Raw genomic sequence first — 11,413 nt, 5'->3', positions numbered from 1 at the left:
TTTGTTAGGCACGTGTCTGTAATAAAACGCATAATACAAGGTGTCCCATAAAGAGGTTGCATGTCGAAAATGAGCCGCATTTTGTGATGGTACACAAAACAATGTAATTTTTTCAGATATTATTTGTTCATCCTTTTTAAATATTTATGAACACAGCTATTATTATACTTTTAACTGTTTTAATCAAATTGAAATTTCTGTCATGCAGTTGGATATAAATTATACCAATTCAAGTATACTTACCTGGTCTGCAAAATTCCCATAGAGTGCGGCTACCATAACCAGATGCTATGCCAAGATACTTCGCAGTCACTGGACACAAAGAATCCAAATTCTGTCGTATAAACGGTGTTTGCCCAACTCTACCCAAATGTAGAACGTGGCCGGGAAGAAATTCAATGAAAAATTCTCTTAACTCGGTTGAACTCAAAACATTGGGAGTGTCGAATGCTCTCCAAATCCCATTTGAATTGCACAATAATGCCGTTTTTGTATTACTCCATCCACCAATAACTTGAAGACAAAACAAGGAAGACAGAATAAGATTGCCGGTTTTTACTATACGGGTATGTGTCTTGAATGTCATGATAAGGAAAAACGGATGGTGTGGTTTTTATTGCAGCATCTCTCTGATGCATGTTTATAGATAAAAGCAAAATCTCACAAAAGAGAATAATCCCACAGATTGTTTGCCACTAATTAATATACCCTCTGCGAGATACGTAAGGAAATCTATATGCAAACAGTGTGCATAAAGTGTATTAACATCTAGATCAAGGCGCCAAATACAGTGAAACCACAAACCCCAATAAAAAAAAAGTAGCAAAGAACAACTGCAACAAGCACCATAATGATTGCATTTGCTGGATACAAGATATTGACAGGAATAATCTCCGGGAATAAGCTGATACCTGAATGATCGGAATACTCTTTCCATCCGTTTCCATCCATTTCGCTAAATAGTAATTCCCAATAGGTTAAAACATTAATCACGCATTCACATAGTAAAAAGCGCAGTTTGAACTTTGCCATAGCGAGAAAAAAACCCCATTAATTTCTACAATAAGTTTTGACAAAATACCCGACCCCCATCCACATAGTTATAAAGAATGAGAACTTTGTATAGTCAAATTTGACCAAAACGTAAGATGCTGAAGATGTTAACCATAAAGGGCTATATAAATTCCGTTTGTCGTATTGTATCCGGGATTGTACAAGACTACCAAGTGACAGGTAATAGACCATACACAAAAGAATAGGCACTTTTTTGATAATTTTCACCAAGGTTACTCAAAACATACCTAGCTAGTTTATTATACAGCAGGGGTCTTTGACTTTTTAATATGTTATGAAAAACATATTTAAAAAATATTTACCAACGGCAATAAAATCCATCGACGGAAACTCTTGTTATGCTCTCACAAACTTAGGGAAAAATCCAAAAATATCTAAAATTTTGGTCTAAATTGGCTACGGTTACTACTGTCCCATTCAAGGGCACAAAAAGACCACCCACAGCGTCGAGGTCACCTTTTCAGACTTCCTGTCTACAAGCAGTAAATTACATGCTATCAGTGTTGGCATCAATGAATTGTTTAAAACGCATTAATAAATTCGGTATTATAGACGTATGTGCCTATACACTTTTGTAAAATGATTATAATGTTTTAATTATGTAAATAATTTTAATGATAATATCATTGCAACAACAAATAAGCAATTGATAATCATCAAAGTACTTTTCCTGATAGGTAACAATCTGTCCCACAATGCATTGCACATTTGTAATTATCACTTATTCACATCATACAACCTACCTATCTTGAGAACGCCAATATCAGATGGTCCATCATCCTTAAGACCGCTGTTTGTGGGTGATAAAATAATTAGAGCACCACCTGCTCCTTTGATGGAAAAAGGTAAACTTGTCAACTCCATCAGGAATGTATGGAAATGGAAATTGGTAATCAGAATTTTGTATCCTTCTGTACCCATAACTTGAGACCGCTTTTGTTAGGCACGTGTCTGTAATAAAACGCACACACACAAAATTGGATAACAGTTAAAATTGCTCATATTTAGCAGTTTAGGTCAACTAAATATCGCTCCCTCATGCTTATCAAACATGATGGTCGGTGCTTTATCCCGTGCCTTTCGTTTTCCTCTCTCTGGAATAAATTCTTATTGATGTCTCATGGGGAGGGGGCTAATAAAGACCAACACACAACGAACAAGTTAGGTGCTGTGCAGTAATTATGACCCCCCTCGGCCTCCTAAAAAGCCTTTGCCAAAGACCCCCCCGCCACCCCCGTGCACATGCCAACATTTGCAAACCTATAACTAGGTATTATATTGCGAGCAGGAAATATTTCCTAAGCCTTTTTAGAGCGTTTTATTTAAAAGGTGCCCAATGAATGTGTGCCAAAAATCCCTTGCCCCCCCCTCTCGGCTTGCCTATCCTCCCTTTTAGCTGTCCAAAATATCCCCTGCTTTCGTCACCCAAAACTATGTTAAAAGCAATAAGGGCTGTGCAATAATTATCAGCCCCAGCTTGTAAAATTTCAAAATTTCAATAGACCAATCTGGAATCAATTGGTGAAACTGGCAGTTCCTTCGGCACCCGACTTAAAGAGCACCAAAAAGTGGTTGAATAATTTGAAGCAGACCATTTACACGTGCAAATCGCAAATATTCTGTCACAGGCATTCGCAAATCTGTCATCACTGATCAATCATGTTGCCTTTACAAATCACTCAATCAAGTGAGAGGAATCCAAAGTCATTGATCGTGAAGCTGATAAGACTACCAGGTGGCTCAAAGAAGCCATTTGGATCCGCAGACTAAGGACATGACACTCTAAACAAGGACGAGAGGCCTACGCACTCAACAACATCTTTGACCAACCCATCACGCCCTCTACGGTGTCTCCTGTTACCAATAAAAGGAAACAGTCAGATGTGATAAGTTGCCAGTCTGAAGAAGCCACTAGTGTAGTGGTGAAACGTCACTAAAACGTGAGCTGAAAACTTCGTTTATTGTAGTAATTGTTCAAAATGAACAAAATTTACAGTTGAAATCTACATTCCTAATGAACTTGTTCAAAGAAACGGTATGTTATTTTAGTTTTACCACTTGACTTTTCGGTAAATAAGCCTTTGCGAGTAGACCTAAGATGTCGTCATTTTACGTCACGTCGATGCCAACATCGTTTAGTGAACGTCGCTACTGCACATTTAAAGCAGTGATGTGCGCAGTGACGATGTGCGCATCGGCGTAACGTCAAATGACGACATCTCAAAACTACTTACAAAAGCTTATGAGATTTACCGAAACGGTCGATTCGTTGTGTCTGAATGCTTTACCTTTGTTTTCTAGTCTTAAGTACCGTAATGGTAAATATGTAGGATCTGTATCCCTTAATGCTAGTAGATATTTAAGATAATCTGTGTCTGAAAGAGAAGCAAAATGCAAGAATAATCTTATTATTTTCATATATTGGTAAAGGTATGTTTACTTGTTGCAAATCAGAATCTCTAGCTATTGGGGAAACTAATTAAAAATGACCACTCATAGTCGGTGCCATTATTAAACATTATTATGTTTTGATGAATCCAAGTGTGTGAAAATATTGGGTCCAAAACGTAATAATAAATTGCACATTTTACACGCAATATTTATTGGTCTCGCTATGCACTTGGCTTTTATTACATTGTTTCCTTCATTTGATTATATTTTTTTCCTTCATTGTTTCATAATCATTATTATTATGATTATATTATTTATGATATGTACCGTCAATATTTTTTACTCTTTGCCTTGAGGAATAAAACATCTTGAATATTAAATTTTTCACAATAGTCATAATTGGATATAAGTTTGCCTAATTATGCCCACGTTGACTTTTATTGTATGTCATACCTGCCTTGCCTGTCTCGATATTACAGACAAACGCTAGCAACAGCAAACCAAAGACCAACTTCATTGTTGTCTCCTAAAAATATAAAAACAATGATGAAACATTTAATGCTCTGCGTGCTAGCCATGCGCTTCAATGGGAAAAGTTCAAGAACTACTGGATCAATACTAGGCTTGTTTGTACTCATTTTAATGCATTTTTCATGCTGATTCCAAATAAGGTCATGAAAAGTTACATTTCTGAAATTTTTGAATTTTTAAATTTTTTTGGAAGAGAGTTAAAAGATTAAAATAAGGCGGAATTCCTCCATAAAGCATGTGCAGTAAGCCAGCAGGTCACGGGTACCTTCCTTTGGGGCTTTTTTTGCGATCATATCTAACCCAGACTTGTAGTTGGGAAAATATATGTTCAACTTAGTCAAATTTCTAAACTAGAATATTAACAAGATTAACGTTGGTAAACAATGACGGGTGTGAAGGATGGAGGACAGGTATTCAGGTTTAGATGAAGCAAGAACCTTATGCACATGAAACAGGGCACGTTTAGCAACTGGAAGCCAGTTATTAGAAAAAGCTGGAGGACTTTTCCCATTCACCCGTGTGTGGTGATTTGAATACGTAACAATCACACACTCAAGTGTATATGCCAACTGCTGCACGTATCCACTCCTTTCAAAAGTAATTAGTCCAAAATATCACAATTAATATTGATTTGAATATGTTATCTTTATATTTCATGCAAAAAATAAAATAAAAACTTAAAAACTGACTCAGGTACCGATGCAATTTCAACCAAGCATTTTACTGTTTTATAATGAATCAAGGCTGTGGGTGGCCGCGTGCTACCATTCATACTACAGTTCATTCATAAAAATATCAAACTCACTCGATAGTATCGACCATAAGATATATTCGAGCCAAATTTGGAGACCATCCGATCCGGGTATTCTGCCTTCATATACCATGCAATACTCATAAATATACCACTATAATGCCCATATTTGGCAAACCATTACACAAACATTATACACAAGTGCACTAGAAATTCCATGTCATTTTTGGCACAGAAAACTGCTAGCTTCTCTTTTGATGTTTACTGGGGTATGGAGAGTGTGGCACACGTAAAAAAACACGTAAATTGGGAAAACTATTTGGCATAAGAAAGGGTTAGTTCCCGATACACTGTGGAGCAAGGAAAGTGGTCATTTTTGATGAGGCAATTTAACCAAATTAGATCGATCTTTCGATCAAGCATCGATGCTTGGTCGATCCTTATTATTTTTGAAATATCAATTAATTTGCTATTAGGAATTGTTATAACATTCAATCTTTGTATAATTTTACCATCACTTCTGATTAATTAGTTGATTACTTCATCAGTAACAAGCATCGAAGCAGCATCGACCGTCGATCCAAAGATCGAACACATTTGGCTCTGGTGCCTTAGAAATGTTCATATAGAAGTCGAATGAACACCCGGATAATTTAAGCCTTGTACTACAAATCGTTTTCAAGATATGACCCTCTAAAGATTTGTCAAGACCCTCCTCTTTCGCTGTCGTGCATCGCGTCTCTGATTTTTTACATTTTTGAAGAGTCATATTTTCTGAATGTGTGACATAATAATAAGCGATATTTGTCCGACCGTGTGAACACGACTTAATAGAGTTGGGAAAATCTGTCTTTAGCGTTTGAAACGTTAAAAGTTAACATAAAACAATACAAAACAAAACAAAAACGTGCGAAGTTCAGGTCTGTAAAAATAAAAAATCGTACAGTAAAAGACACAGTTTCATGAAAAATTCTAACACCAGGGTTTTGTTTTAAAATTTGAAAATATATTTGAATATAAACATCTCAAAATAGGTAATTAGCCCCCTTAAATAATGAGCATTATTCAAAAAGGGGCGATTATATTACAACTCGATAAAATTCGTTGGAAGCAGAAATAATTTCTGCACATTTTGACACCACATTTGTAGCAATTGACTAAATATTGACGTCACAGCGTACATTTAAATTAATGTAACCCAAGATTTGAAAGTTGCAGTAAATTGTTTTGATTTTGTATTCAGTATAATCAAAGGAAATCTGTGTGATGATATCTGAGTGTTTTTGTACTGTATGTAAGTGCAACTTTCAAATCTGGACCACTCCTCTTTTCGCCAAACGTCAAGAGTTTCTAAAATGCTGTTAAAATAAGAAAATTACCAATAGTATAGGGCCTACTGTAGACAATTACTTTTTGTTGGCCGCTGAGCTTTATCGTTTCACTTTATATTATAAATACTTCATAACGTGTTCCCATGTTGAAAGTTGACAATCTATTTCTACTTTGCTTTAAGGGGGTACTACACCCCTCGATAAATTATTGTCTATTTTTGCATTTTTCTCAAAAACTAATAACACACTGGTAACAAAAGTTATGCATATTATAGGGGCAAGGAAACCAATTACTACACTGAAATTTCAGTGACCCAAGACAAGCGGTTTGTTATTTATGATAAGAAATAAGGTACCGCTAGGATGTACCTCATTTCCTATCATGTATACTCAACCGCTTGTCTTGAGTCACTGAAACTGCAGTGTAGTAATTGGATTAGTTGCCCCAATAAATGTGCACACAGTATAGGCAATTGAATGAAGACGATTTATTTGTGCTAGGGTTTCATTTGATATAACTATTTTCTATCTTAATATATACCTCATACCTAACCAAGAACATAAGAAAATATTGTAAAGGCCATAATTATATGCATTAATGCATAGGGAGACAAACATGATAAAGCAAAATCTATGGATAAAGTTATTCTGTTCTTTTCATTCTCGATCATTAACCTTGGGAACATTTCACATGCATGCTGTTTGTCTCAATGCCTTCTCGGCAATCTCGGGCCATATCATGATATAGTAATTTAAATCGTGAAACCGTAGAACGATCTGTTGGTCAGCATAGAAATTGAATAACATTTTTGAATCCCATCACATCAAATCAAAGCTACACCCTTTTTTGAAATACTGATTGTAATGAGTCGTATGAGTTGAATATGCATACCGTAAAACCCCGTCTACAAGCATATATGGTCAATTCCAGCGAAAGCGGGACAAAATTCTCTCTATGTTAACTTTCCACTTTAAAATGTCATTAATAAAGGAAATCACGTTATTGATGGAGCATATCATGTCACGTCCAATGTGCTCTCTTTGTGCATATAGGCCTTTACTAGCAAGTCATACCACGGGACAAGCTATGATAGCTTAAATGAATTGGCGTTACCCACGAATTCAAAGATAAAGCACCATATATGTCATTGAATGTCCTTCAATCAAAATGAAATTATTACCGTTAGAAAGACGTTTGCATGATCTCTCATCATATGTAAAACGATTGAATTCCACCAAAGTTTGTGGACTCTTGAGGCCATTAAGTCAATTTGGCTAATACTTTTGTTACCCGCGTATCAAAAATTAAATGATCGTTCTGAAAAATGTAAAGTGAATATGCCATAAATGACTATATCATGAAACGAAGTTTCGTTCTATAATTCTGAGGTCCAAGTGATTATTTTATGCAAATACGTTTTACCAAGAACTTTTGTTACCCACGAATCCCGAATAGATGCTAACCTTGAAAAATAAGGAGATTGTTTATTTTAAGTTTAAATCAGCACATATTCAAGCCATGGGTATGCTATAATTTTGACAGTACTTACAGTTTATACAGCTAAGAAACGCAAACCCCAAACGGTACTATAGTACTTATAGCTTTACCCACGAATTCGGCGTTACCCACGAATCCAAGGATTTACTCGTAAATTATATATTTCTTATGCATCTTAACATTTTGAAAACATGCGAAATAGGTTCCAAAACAGTCCTGTTTAATAGCGTCCTTTTGAAGGTATACTGAAGCTGCAACATGAAGTTTTGATTGATTATCCTAAATTACCATTTTTTGGGTAAATGCAATTGGTTAGAGAAACGGGAATCATTGAAACACAATGGAGGAATAACCGCATGGTGGTGTGGTGTCCAACCTTCTGTAATATTTTCTATTTTGCCGCTTACCAATACATACCTTCAAATATGTGTTACCCACGAACATTTTGGTTACCCACGAATCCCTACTTAAATTATAGTTAACAATGTAATGATAGTGTTTTAGTTCATAGGAACTGTCAAACACGAGTTAATAGAATATTGCTGCATGAAAATATGGAATGATTTTACTAAAATAATAATATAAAACTGTTTGCTCTGTCTATTTGAATTTGGCAACTTCATTATTCTCAAAATTTGTATACCCAAAATGCCATAATGATCCATTCTAAATATTCCATGTTGTCTGTATTTTGATTAAAATTCATTTTAGTGCCATTGCAGCCTGAATTATTGACATACGGAAAAGTATTTTTTATTTTTATTAAAAAAAATTAATAGGAATTGCTATTTTCCAGACGCTGTTACCCACGAATCCATTCGAGATCCTCATCCTGCGACGAGATACAAAATCTAACTTTATATTTATATGAAGCATTTATTCTAATCTTTCGAAATAATACAGTAATGTTAAATGACAGCCACTTTGGAAAGAGTTCGAAGAATTGACACAATCGTAACTGTACACCTGGTTCTTTCTTAAAATTTGTAATAACCAAAATATTTCTTTGTAGATATATGTAATAAAATTCTATTTTACGTTCAAAGTCTTCACCGATTTCTAGTGTATATGAGTCACACATAAAATATTGAAAGATATTAAAGAAAGTAAAATTTTATGGCGTACAACAGGTGAAAAATGCTTGAATTCGTGGGTAACATGCATATGCGCATTTAACACTTTATTTGGTCTAGCAAGAAAAGTTATTTTTCAATCCGATGGCACTTCCACCTGATGATTCACTAGACATGATCGTCTCATTTGATAAGTCTAGAATTGAAAAAGAAAACATTTTCAAAATGGCCCCCAGAGAGAATTTTGGCCCGATTTGGCTGGAATTGACCATATAGGTTTTTTTATGAAAGCTAAATTAATTCTTGTTTGTATATGCTTGGATCCGTAATTTATTTGCTCAAACTCCATAATGGCGCCTGGATTAATGTAGCTTTCATCAGAAGCACTCTATATGCTTGTAGACGGTGTTTTACGGTATTTCTCGAAAATCATTTTCTATTTTAATCATAAAATATAATTTTGAATACAATTATGCCCTTTATCTGGTGGTCAAGCTCCTAATGCTGCTAATATTGCAACTTGGTTGTACGCAGCAGCACTTTTAACGAAGAATTGGGCTAATCATAGGTATTTGTACATCCCCTTAGGAAGACATGACCTTAATCTCCCACAGTGCAAGGAGTGGAGTGTAAATTTCAAAGTTACCAGACTGGGTGACTCCATTTAAAGTCCAAACCCCCTGAGTTGGCGATTAAGTATATGTCTTTGATCTGTTGATTAGGGGTGTATGGATTTCAACTGGAATCGATTATTTTTCCACTGCGTCAAACTGCCGCAGAAGCAAAACGTCCACAAGATGTAGTCACTGAACAAAGCTGATCTTTGGATGAAAAAGTCGCATTGTAATAACTAACTTTGGGACGAAGAACGAAACACACAACCTTTGTCCCTAATGACGTTGCAGAAAGCAAAACGTGAATGGAGATCATGCCCTCATATTTGTGGGAGCACTGTATTACAACATATCATCTAAAGCATTGCTTCTAGTCATATTATTACTATCACAATCAATTTGGCGCATACATTATATATTAATAGACTAATGGAAATTGAAAAACTCTTACCTTTTGTGTTACGTTGACTCGGAGCTAGCAAGAACGGTTCCCCCAATGTCTTTTTGGCTTATGTTTTGCGTCTGTGTCCAGCCAACACCAATCAGATTGTGGTCCTACTCCTAATTCTCAATGTTTATGTAACAGGCCCCTAAGTCCTGTGAAGTAAACCATATCTATAACGGACCAATGCAGAAATCAATATAGATAGCCTTGTCTGTTAGTGGATTTTTAGCCAATCGTGTACAACGGGCGTGGTTTGTACGATGTTATTTAAATAGAAGTTTCATGGCCATGCGTCCGAAGTTGGGCACCAAATAGATTGGAATTGTGACATTTTAATTAAATGTTCTGTTTTATTTATTTAGGAAGATAAATGACCTACCGCATCACGAGGATATTGAGATCAGAAAACACACTCGAGTGCTCAACTGTGATCAAGGACTTGGTCTCCCTTCATTATAAATGATCGGATCGACAGAAAGGACATAAAAGGTAGTCCAGGACCATTTAAACACATTTTTTTCTAAGAGTGTAGCGAATTTATGTACTGTCAGTATATAAATTTCGTGTAATTCGTGTAATTGTCTTAAATACATGGCTTTCGGCTGAAACACTATGTTAGCACATCTATGACAATGACAAAGGTACCAAAATCTGAATTTTGATAATTATTACGATACAATCGCCCGATGAGCATATAACTGAAAACCCGTTACATTTAAATTCGCAGTGGCTCCGGAACCGGATCAAATCCAACATGTTTCCTTTAATCATAAAGGGGTGATTCAGTGGCGACTCCTAGAATATGGGGGTGGAAACGCTTAGAATTGGGTGTCATTGACCGTGAAAAATTGTTTTTAATTGTGAAGAGTTACTCATTCTTTCATTTCTCTTGACAATTTTTCATTTGCCCGCCCTATTCCATTTAAAGGAATTTTTATTAAGCAAACATTGCAACAAAAATGTAACAATATTACAATCTGGGAGCCGAGTTTCTGTTTTACCCGGGGGGACCACTCACATATAAGTAATTTAATATAAAATTGACCCCCTTATGAGATTTTTTGCTAGTAAAAATTAAAAAATGTACCCTTTTTTGACTCGTAATTTACCAACAATTTGAAAAAGTACCCTACATAAGTTGTTCAGTTTCAGAAAACTACCCTTATTCTTGAAAATCAGTGTTTTCAGACCCTAAATGCGTCACTCGCGTAACTTGCCTTGCCTAAAAAACACCCATTTTCCTTGTTAAGGGCCTAAATTTGCTGGTAGGGTAAAACTCGGTTAGAGGGAGTTTAAAGAAAACTTGATCACGCACGCGTACACTATCATACTGGAGTGGCCCCCTTGGCTGTTTTAGTATAAATTTAAAAAAGGGGTCATTGGGTGTAAGCTGATGAAAAAAGGGGGTCATTGGATGGCAGATTTGGGTGTATTCACAGGCACATCACTTGTGCCAATATATACGAAAGCCAAACCCCCCCTCCCACCCCAGGTGCGAAGGTAGACAATTGTTCTTTCAATAATGTTAAAGGTTTCTAACCTTACCCCAACGCTGTATGCACACTCAGCTCAATAATGTGTTGCTTCATTTTGGGTATAATACCATTTTATCTATGGTTATATATAAAATTGGGTGAGATGGCACTTAAATCATCACAGAACCATTACTTACAAAATATTTTGGACAAATATTAATTTTTTCACC

The 11,413-nt window shown here is 35.7% G+C and overlaps 1 long non-coding RNA gene across 1 annotated transcript; it reads right to left on the bottom strand.

Moving 5' to 3' along the window:
- Window positions 1-256: 256 nt before the first annotated feature.
- Window positions 257-3,452, bottom strand: LOC140162112 (uncharacterized). Its single transcript, XR_011860193.1, has 3 exons — window positions 3,363-3,452; window positions 1,818-2,025; window positions 257-513 (listed from the first exon to the last, which is right to left on the bottom strand). It is a non-coding gene; the product is annotated as an uncharacterized lncRNA (long non-coding RNA).
- Between the last annotated feature and the right edge of the window lie 7,961 nt (window positions 3,453-11,413).

The sequence above is a fragment of the Amphiura filiformis genome, chromosome 10 (genome assembly GCF_039555335.1).
Source record: "Amphiura filiformis chromosome 10, Afil_fr2py, whole genome shotgun sequence".
NCBI classification, from domain to species: Eukaryota; Metazoa; Echinodermata; class Ophiuroidea; order Amphilepidida; family Amphiuridae; genus Amphiura; species Amphiura filiformis.
This window is presented reverse-complemented; position numbering and strand designations above follow the sequence as displayed.